The sequence below is a fragment of the Rhinolophus sinicus genome, chromosome 18 (assembly GCF_057876585.1).
Source record: "Rhinolophus sinicus isolate RSI-liver-muscle chromosome 18, RSI-T2T, whole genome shotgun sequence".
Lineage (NCBI taxonomy): Eukaryota > Metazoa > Chordata > Mammalia > Chiroptera > Rhinolophidae > Rhinolophus > Rhinolophus sinicus.
The window spans coordinates 54891031-54900896 of NC_142518.1; the positions used below are offsets into that span (position 1 = coordinate 54891031).

At 33.9% G+C, this 9866-nt stretch overlaps 1 pseudogene; it reads left to right on the top strand.

The window, feature by feature from the left end:
* The first annotated feature begins 9013 nt into the window (after positions 1-9013).
* Positions 9014-9866, top strand: LOC109436353 (large ribosomal subunit protein eL6 pseudogene; annotated as a pseudogene).

The window sequence follows — 9866 nt, forward strand, 5'->3', positions numbered from 1 at the left end:
TGAGAATCCTGTTGCTACAGTGAAGTTTAGAGGGTCACAGCAACAGTATCAGGGAAAAAAATAGGGAAAAGCTGGCACTTGGAAACCAACAAAACTTCATTTAGAAACAGAAGTGAAACAACCCCTAATATTTTCCTAAATTATTCAGGAGAGAGTTGAGGGGCAAAACAAATGCAAAACATTTTGTGGATGGAGAACAAGTAAAATATTATTTGATATAACCCTACAGTTAAAATTTCCCTTTCTTCATATTGTTGAACTTTTACATTTGTTAAATAATCCCATACTGCTCTGAATTTCTACTTTCAAGACATTTATGTGATTTCTAAATACTGCACGTTTCTAAAATTCCAATGCACTTTTTTCAGGTGCCATTATCTTAGGCATACCATATATATTCTCTGAATACACTAACAACGGAGTGAGATGTAGGATGTGGCAATACTTGTGCTGATGATAATTTTATAAGTAGTCATATATCACTTGATAATTTAGATAAATTTTGGTGACTCCACAGATGTCTTATGAACAGAAACAGAATGAAGGAAGAGGTGTTTTTCTCTAACTTCTTTTTTTTTTTTTTTCCATCTAGGCATATCTCTCTTTTTTTTTTTTTTTCAATTTTATTAGTTTCAGGTGCACAAGACAAAGCAAAACTTAGTTCTCTAACTTCTAACCAGAGAATTAGTTTATACCATTCTTAGGCAAGTCCTTCCACTCTTTGTATACTAACGGACTAGAATTTTGACTGCTTGATTCACATTGGCTGTGAGACTTCTACTTTTTCCCTAGATAAGCCCTTTGTTTCCCTCTCCCAAAATTCTCCAATATTCTATAAAGAAGAGGATTAAGAGATGATATAGCTCTTGGATAGAGCAGAAATTCTCCAGAAAAAGAAAAGGTTAGGGGCCAGATCCATTTCTGGTTCTCTTATATCTTTGTCTTTGAGCAAAACTGAATTTAGAGTGGCACAGACAGGATCATGATTAGTGATCAGCCTTCAGACATAATCCTCTCAAAAGTGCTAAGGTTGTTTCAGAAAGCAATGGGAAGAAACTAATTTCAAAGTGACTTGCAGCTTTCTCATGAAACCCATCCTTTTTCTCAGAGGTTTTCGGTGATTTCTTTGTATCTTTCTGCTTTTCTCCTCATCCAGTTCCACAACTATTTCTTGGTACAAATACATTATTTACAATAATAGGGACACCAGCTGGAGACTAAAACCATTAATTATGCAAATAATGTTAAAAGATGTAAAGCTGCTGTCCTTATATTAATTGGTCATACCCATCTATAGTAGAATATGAGGTGTGATTGGAAAATACAGTGAAATGTTTACATAAAAACACGTATTACAGTAAAAGACACACTTCCATTAATTCACCTCAAAATACTCCACCTCTCTTTGAACACACTTATCCCATCCTTCTTGCCACTTTCTGAAGCAGTTCTGGAAGTCTTCTTTCGTGAGTGTTTTTACTTCATCCTCTATCATGACAACGCTCCATGTCACACATCGCTTCTGGTACATCAATTTCTATCAAATAAAAATATTACAGTGTGTCCTCATCCACCCTATTCACCGGACCTGGCACCATGCAACTTCTGACCATGAAAGGAAAATGTTTTTAATCCATTCAGGACATTGAGGCAGCCATGGCAATGAAACTAAAGACTTCCAGAACTGCTTCAGAAAGTAGCAAGAACAATGGGATAAGTGTGTTCGAAGCAAGGGGGAGTATTTTGAGAGGGATTCATGGCAGTGTGTCTTGTCATGCAGACTCAGCTCCCGCTCCCCGCACAAGAACACAGGACATGGTGAGGCCAAAAAGAACACCAATGGAGCCATGGATAGGGGCTTCATACCACTATAGTCTCGCTGGCAGCTGGGTTGGAGACACAGGGAGTAAACATTCACCAGTACCCCACCAAGGGGTCTTCCTCCACCCCAGTCTCGCTGGCGGCTAGATGAGACACAGGAAGTAGGATCCACACGATCCGCAACCCCCCGTCTGGTTTTCTGCCTGCCAATCAACCAACCAACGCAGCCTCGGCAGTTATATCAGTGACTAATGGCTAACTGGTTATGGCTGATGGCCAACCAGTCACAGCTGATGGCTACCTACTACCCAAGCTAATACCCTTCCCCGTGAGGCCGAGAGCCTGGAAACTGCTCTCTGAGACTCTGACCCCACAGTCTTCTACTATAATAATTTTTGTTTTAATTTAAACATTCACCATAGTTTACAATAATATTTTTTTAATTTAAACATTCACCATAGTTTTTTGTCACACCTCATGTAATATTTAATACAAAGTATATGGATAGGCTGACATAAGAACATCGACACCTGTAGAGAATTGTTATAATTTATTTGATTCAAAAAGACGAACACCTGGAAGCAAAATTTCAACAGACTGAGATAAAAGCTTTGGAGAATAACAGTTTGCAGTTTCTTTTATGCAATTGAAATTAAGGAACGAATGTAAGGAAGATATTATGAAGTTGGGAGAAAGCAAAGCAGGGATTGGATTACAGGATAGTCAATAAGATTATGTGGTCTCTTGAGGGTGGTTAGAGGCTTATTTCAAAGATATGTTAACCTAGATGTACAGGGCTTGTGTAAGGTAAAGATAACATTTTACTGAAGAACTTATACTCCAGGAGAGTGACTACCAACCATGACCTACCCAGTTAGGAATTTATGATCACATCACCCTGTGAAGTTACTTTCCATAGAAACCTTTTTTTCATCCACACATACAAGTTGTACTTGCCTACATATTGCACAAGAGACAAATTATTTTACGTACAGGTCCCTAAATCAAATAGAATCTAGAAAGTCAAAATATAGTGATGATATGTATATAGCTCCAAAGTCAGATTATTCATACTTTGTGCTTCTGCTTCATTTTTCACGTTAAATAGCTCATAATGCATTTTTTAATGTCCATTTTTAAGGTTGGTTTAATTTAGTTCCAAAACTACTATTTTGAGAAAGATTGCACACTAGAGTCCAACTGCGTTGCGTTTAAAACAGATTATATACATAATAAACTGAATCAGATATTACAGAATGGGTCAAAAGAGTAATTTGGCATTTGTGAGTGTGCAATTATGTCTGTGTATTCATAGATAAAAGCTATTAGTCTACTCTCTGATCCATAAAATATTTGTTCATTTTTAAAATATAATAGATGAGCCTAGACAGAAGCAACTGGAATTAACTTCTATGTAGTGAAAGGAAATAACAGAAGTTAGCACTGCATTTTGTAGCTGGTTTAATAGCCAATTGTTGATGTAATATATATACAGCTCTTATAAAATAAATTCCTAAGGGAAACCTAAGTAGTTGGTGAGAGGAACCTCTAAGGATTTCAATAAAGATATTCAAAACCAAACATTTTCCTCCATAATTTTATAAACTATGTGAATGATGCTAACATTATTTTCATTGGACACAACTGGCTTTTCATGTTGTAAATAACTGGTACTATGTCAGTATGTAAGCAACACAAACAAACAAATATAAAGGATGATAAAATCTGCAAGGTCGTTGAAATTGAAAACAAGTTTAGAGGCTATACTCAAGCTGAGTCTTCCTTTGGAAATCATCGATAATCTCATTCTATTTTTTTCCACAGCCCAAAGAAAGACTCCTGACTCAAATGTCACTCCCACCTTGTTTTCTGTCTCCAAAATACATTTTGACTTCCCTTCTTTTCTTGGTATTGTAACCAGCAATTTTTATACTGATTTATACAATGATAGCAAACACTTTCTTGGGGAATTAGAGTAGAACTAGGGTAAATAAATTCAATGTAAGTATCATCTATGTAGAATTAAAGCCAAAAAGTGATCTGAATTATAGAATAATATCTTTCAAATTTACGTACCCTCTAAATTTTAAAATGGGTTAATCATATATATATATAAAATTATATAAATATATATTATATAATGTAATATATTATATATAATTCTAAAATATATGTAATTCTATATGTAATTCTATGTATATAATTATATGTACATATAATTATATAAAATATAGAATTATGTATGTGTGTAATTCTAATGGACTTGCTTAATAGTTCCCTTATGTAATTACTAATGATTCTATGAATTTGTTCCTATATATACATATTTTTTCCACCAATAACAAATCTAACATATCTTCTTGTGAAATGTGCAATGAGCTTAAAAATTAAACATTGCTATTATTATTTTAATATGGAGGATTTTCTTCACAGTGTGTTCATTGCATACTCAGACAACAATTTTGCCCAAGAAGGCAGAATAAATTAGATCAAGAACAATGGCACAATGTGCACTTATGTGAGAAATAATAGATTAAAGCAAAACTGTGAGTTTCAAACTGTGCTAAGCCTATCATTGCCCATTTGCTGAAGCTTACAGTGATTCAGGAGTTTAGATAATCCTATTTTGATATCAAAGAAGTGAAATAGCAACTTGAATAGATAAGAGATCGTCCTATACATAAATATGTGTTGTTCAAACGATCTTTTTTTTTCTTCTTTTCCAGTGTTTTTTGAACCACTTACAAACCAACCTACTGCAAGAATTACTTTATCCTGGAGAACTATTTGAAAAATTTTGGACGTAAAAAATTGTAATACATTGCAAATGAGATTCCACATATACTATTTCTCCTTTACTACATGTAGTCTCCAAATAATACAGAATATTATTCATTTCCACAAAATTCATTTTTTCTTTTTTTATTGAGGTATAATTGACATACAACATTGCATTAGTTTTAGGTATAACACATGATTTCATACTTATACATTATGAAATTATTATAGATTTGATTATACATCCATTTTTTAATTTTGACCACTAATTGGCAACCACCACTATACAGCAAAATAATATATACTTCTAAATTATAATATTAGGGCAATTCCCTAGTTTACATCATCCCCACAATTAATTGGAAGACTCTATCCCTTCCTTTTTTTTCTCTGAATACCCTGCCACTTTGAATACTCAAATGTCTAAATAGGAAAAAGGGAATGGAGTGAAAATAAAATGTTTCTAAATATTTTTCCTGAAAGAAATAGAATTCATGCTGGGACTATTTATTTTAAAATGGGAGAGATCTGGCCCACATTATACTACTACATCAAAATAGTAAGAATTTTGAAAAGTATATAAGACCTTCCCTCCTATCTATCAGAAGAATGGATACACTCTAGAAAGACAAAGGAGAAACTGAGGGCCAGATTCCATTTTTACTAGAAACTATAAATCCAGAAGTAACATTTTGTCTTACAAAAATAACTCTTATTTCTGTTTTATTTCTTTTAATATTTTCATATCTGTTAACATGCCACTTTTACATCATTATAGTGAAGTAGTCTAACGATGTTTCTATTTTATAGATAAATTAAAAATCCAAATAAAATAGAGTTTTTCAAAGGCATGCAACTGTTTAATTTGAGAACTAAAATTAAAATCTTCTCAGTCATTGATTTCTTTTATAGGACAACAAAGTTTCTCTATTTCAGATTAGCTACTGTGGAGGAAATGGTGAATACACACAAAGCCTCAAGTCCAGCATTCTTCTACTGTATCTGCCTATACTTTTAGACTGGTAAAGCTAAAAACTGTATTTCTCAATATCCTTTGCAAATAAAATAAAAATAAAATCTAGATGCAAATTAAGTTCCATGAATAGAAATTTGAAAAGTGAGTAAGTCATACCAGCTGCTTCGAGTGTTGTTTCTCACAAGTAAGGCTAATTAATTCCCAGTCTCCCAGATGATGGCACACATAGTAATATTTTTGCAGACCAGTGCTGGAGTCATTAATAGAGGACCAACATAGAACTTACTCCTACAAACTTTCTATAAGTATTGAAATAAACACCATTTATTCTGTATTAAATGCTATTTTTATGTTTTGCTTAAAATAGTTGTAATGGCATATGCTTCCTACAATTAAACTCTGATTTTAAAATCTGTTAAGCACAAAAAATATAATTTGAACGTTTCAATATTTTCTGTTTTCTTTCCATGTTTAGTTTTGTGAATGTTGAAGAAAAAGAAACAACTCATTAAAAATTTTAGGCAACATTTGCTATCTTCAATCAGACAGACTGGGACAAAAATTAAACTCCCCAAAATTATATAAAATACAATGTATAAAATAAAAATCACTTGATTAGCTTTGGAGTAGAACAAATATAACAGAAGAAAGAATGTCAACTAAAAGACAGATTTATATAAAATATCCAATATGAAGAGAATATAGCAAGATAAGTGAAAAAAATCAAAGAACATGTTTTTAGGGAACTATAGCACAAGAGCAAAAATTCTAACATGTTTTTCTTAGTACCATAATTATAGGAGGGAAAAAAAATGGGCAAAGAAATACTTGAAGAAAGGATGGGTGAATGTTTTCCAAATTTGATAAAAGATAGTTTATAGATTTATAAAATTCAGTAACCAAAGCAGGGTAATTCAAAAGAAACCATGCCTATGTATGTCATAAACAAACCAAGAAAAAGACAAATTTTGGAAGGGAACAAGAGAAAAATAACCAATTACATACAAGGAGAAATTGAAATGAATGATTGCTAACATCTCATTTAAAAAAAAATGGAGTCTATAAGACTTTAGACAAAAATCATTAAAATCCTGGAAAAAAAAATACAACCCTGACTATGACATTAAGTGAAAAATGACCTTTCCAAAAGTTTGGTAGGATATGCATAACATAAAATTTACTATTTTAATCATGTTACATATACATTTCAGTGGCATTAAGAACATTCACATTCTTTGTCTTATTAGGGAGACCACTTCATGGACGGTGTAGATGCTTGACCATGGCACAGTACCCCTGAAGCTGAAGTTGAATAATATTGTATGTCAACTATAATTTAATATATATAGTCACGGGATATGGAGTACAGCATAGGGAACAGAGTCAGTGGAATTGTAATAGATGCATATGATGTCAGAGGGGAAATAGATTGGGGAAGAAGAGGTTATCACTTTGTGAGGGGTGAAATGTTTAACTATTGCATTGTTTTGTACACCTGAAACTTGAAACTAATAAAAAAAGGAAGGAAGGAAGGAAGGAAGGAAGGAAGGAAGGAAGGAAGGAAGGAAGGAAGGAAGGAAGGAAGTTCTTGTGCAACCATTCCCATCATCCATCTGCAGAACTTTTACATCTTCCCAAACTGAAACTCTGTACCCAATAAACTCTATTCCTCCATCCATCCAGCCATTCTACTGCCATTCTACTTTCTATCTCTATGAATTTGCCTATTCTAGGTACTTCATATAAGTAGAATTATACAATGTTTGTCCTTTTATGTCTGGCTTATTTCACTTAGCATGGTGTCTTCAAGGTTTATCCATGTTGTAGCATTGAATCAGAATTTCATTCATTATTAAGACTGAATACTATTTCACTATATGTGTATATCACATTTTGTTTATCTATTCATCCACAGATGGATACTTGGGTTTCTTCCATCCTTTGACTATTGTGAATAGTCCTGCTATGAACATGGCTATACAAGTATCTATTTTAGTCCTAGCTTTCAATTTTTGTGGCCTTATACTGAGAAGTGGATTTGCTGGATTATATGATAAGTTTATGTTTACCTTTTTGAGGAACTTTCCATACTATCTTCCACAGTGTCTGCATCCTTTTCATTCCCACCATTAATTTACTAGGATTTCCATTTTTTTACTTCTTTGCCAACACTTGTTATTTTGTGTTATTTTGCTAGTAGCCATCCCAATTAGTGTGAAGTGGTATCTTATTGTTGTTTTGATTTGCATTTCCTTGATGATTAATAATGTTGAACATATTTTTATGTGCTCATTGGAGATGCATATATCTATTTTGTAGAAAAAGTCTTTAACTCAGTTTTTAAGTCAAACTCTTTATTTTTGTTGTTGTTGAGTTTTGGAAGTTTTTTACATAGAAGTTGGGTATTAATTGATTATGAGATGTATGATTTGCAAATATTTCTTCCATTCCATTTATGGCCTTTTCACTCAGTTAATAAGATCTTTTAATGCACAAAAGTTTTCCTTTGTTTTAATTGTGATAGAGAGCCATGTATCCATTTTTTCTTTTGTAGCATGGGATTTTAGTGTTATATCCAAGAAATCATTCCCAAATCCAGTTATATAAAGTTTTGCCCTGTGTTTCCTTCTGAGAGTTTTATAATTTTAGCTCTTGTGTTTAGGTCTTTGATGCATTTTTAGTTAATTTTAACATATAATATAGTGTGAGTTAAGGATTCAGTTTCCTTCTTTTGCTTGTTGATATTGAGTTTTCCCAGCAACACTTACTGAAAAGACTGTCCATATTGCACTGAAGGTCTTGGTACCCTTGTTGAAAATCATTTGACCACAAATGGGAGAGGTTATTTCTGAGTTCTCCATTTTTATTATTGTAGCTTTGTAATAAGCTTTGAAATTAGGAAGTGTGAGTCCTCCAAACTTTTTATTTTTCAAGATTGTTTTGGGTGCTTGAGGTCCTTTAAGACGCCATATGGATCTTAGATGGATTTTTATATTTTTGCAAAAAAACATCATTGGGATTTTGATAAGGATTGTATCGGACAATTAGATTGCTTTAGGTAGTATTGACATCGTAACAATATTAAAGTCTTCCAATCACTGAACGTGGGATGTCTTTCAACTTATTTGTATTTTCTTTAATTTCTTTCAGCAATATTTTGTAGTGTACAATTCTTTGAATTCTTAATGAAGTTTATTCCAAAGTAGTTTATTATTTTTATGCTATTACAAATAGAATTATTTTCTTAATTTTATTTTTGTATGTTTGTTGTTAGTGTATACAAGAAATACAACTGATTTGTGCATCTTGATTTTGTGTCTAGCATCTTTGCTGAATTTTTTATTAGTTCTAAGAGTTCTGACAACAGCTTTAACTGTAACAATGGTCTTTGCAGATAGAATTAAAGATCTCAAGGTTAGCTCTTTCCCAGCTTGCAAGATGGCAGGTGAAAAACCTGAGAAGCCGGACACTAAAGAGAAGAAACCTGAAGCCAAGAAGGCTGATGCTGGTGACAAGATTAAGAAAGCTAACCTCAAGGCCAAAACGCCTAAGAGGAAGCCCCACTGCAGCCGAAATCCTGTCCTGGTCAGAGGAATCGGCAGATATTCCCAATCAACTATGTATTCCTGAAAGGCCATGTACAAGACGAAGAATTCATTAGCTAAATCCAGGATTGAAAAGAAGAAGATTCTTGCTACTGTCACAAAACCAGTTGGTGGCGACAAGAATGCTGGCACCCACGTGGTTAAACTTCGCCAAATGCCTAGATACTATCCTACTGAAGATGTGCCTCGAAAGCTGTTGAGCCACGGCAAGAAACCCTTCAGTCAGCACGTGAGAAAACTTGGGGCCAGCATCACTCCCGGAACCATTCTGATCATCCTCACTGGACGCCATAGAGACGAGAGGGTGGTTTTCCTGCAGCAGCTGAGCAGTGGCTTCCTACTTGTGACTGGACCTCTGTCCCTCAATCGAGTTCTTCTGCATAGAACACACCAGAAATTTGTCATCGCCACCTCCACCAAAATTGGTATCAGTGGTGTGAAAATTCCCAAACATCTTACTGCTGCTTACTTCAAAGAAGAAGCTGCATAAGCCCAGACACCAGGAGGGGGAGATGTTCAACTCAGAGAAAGAGAAATACGAGATTACAGAGCAGTGCAAAATTCATCAGAAAGCCGTGGACTCGCAAATTCTGCCAAAAATCAAAGCTGTTCCTCAGCTCCAGGGCTACCTCCGCTCTGTGTTTGCTCTCACAAATGGAGCTTATCCTCACAAACTGGTGTTCTAA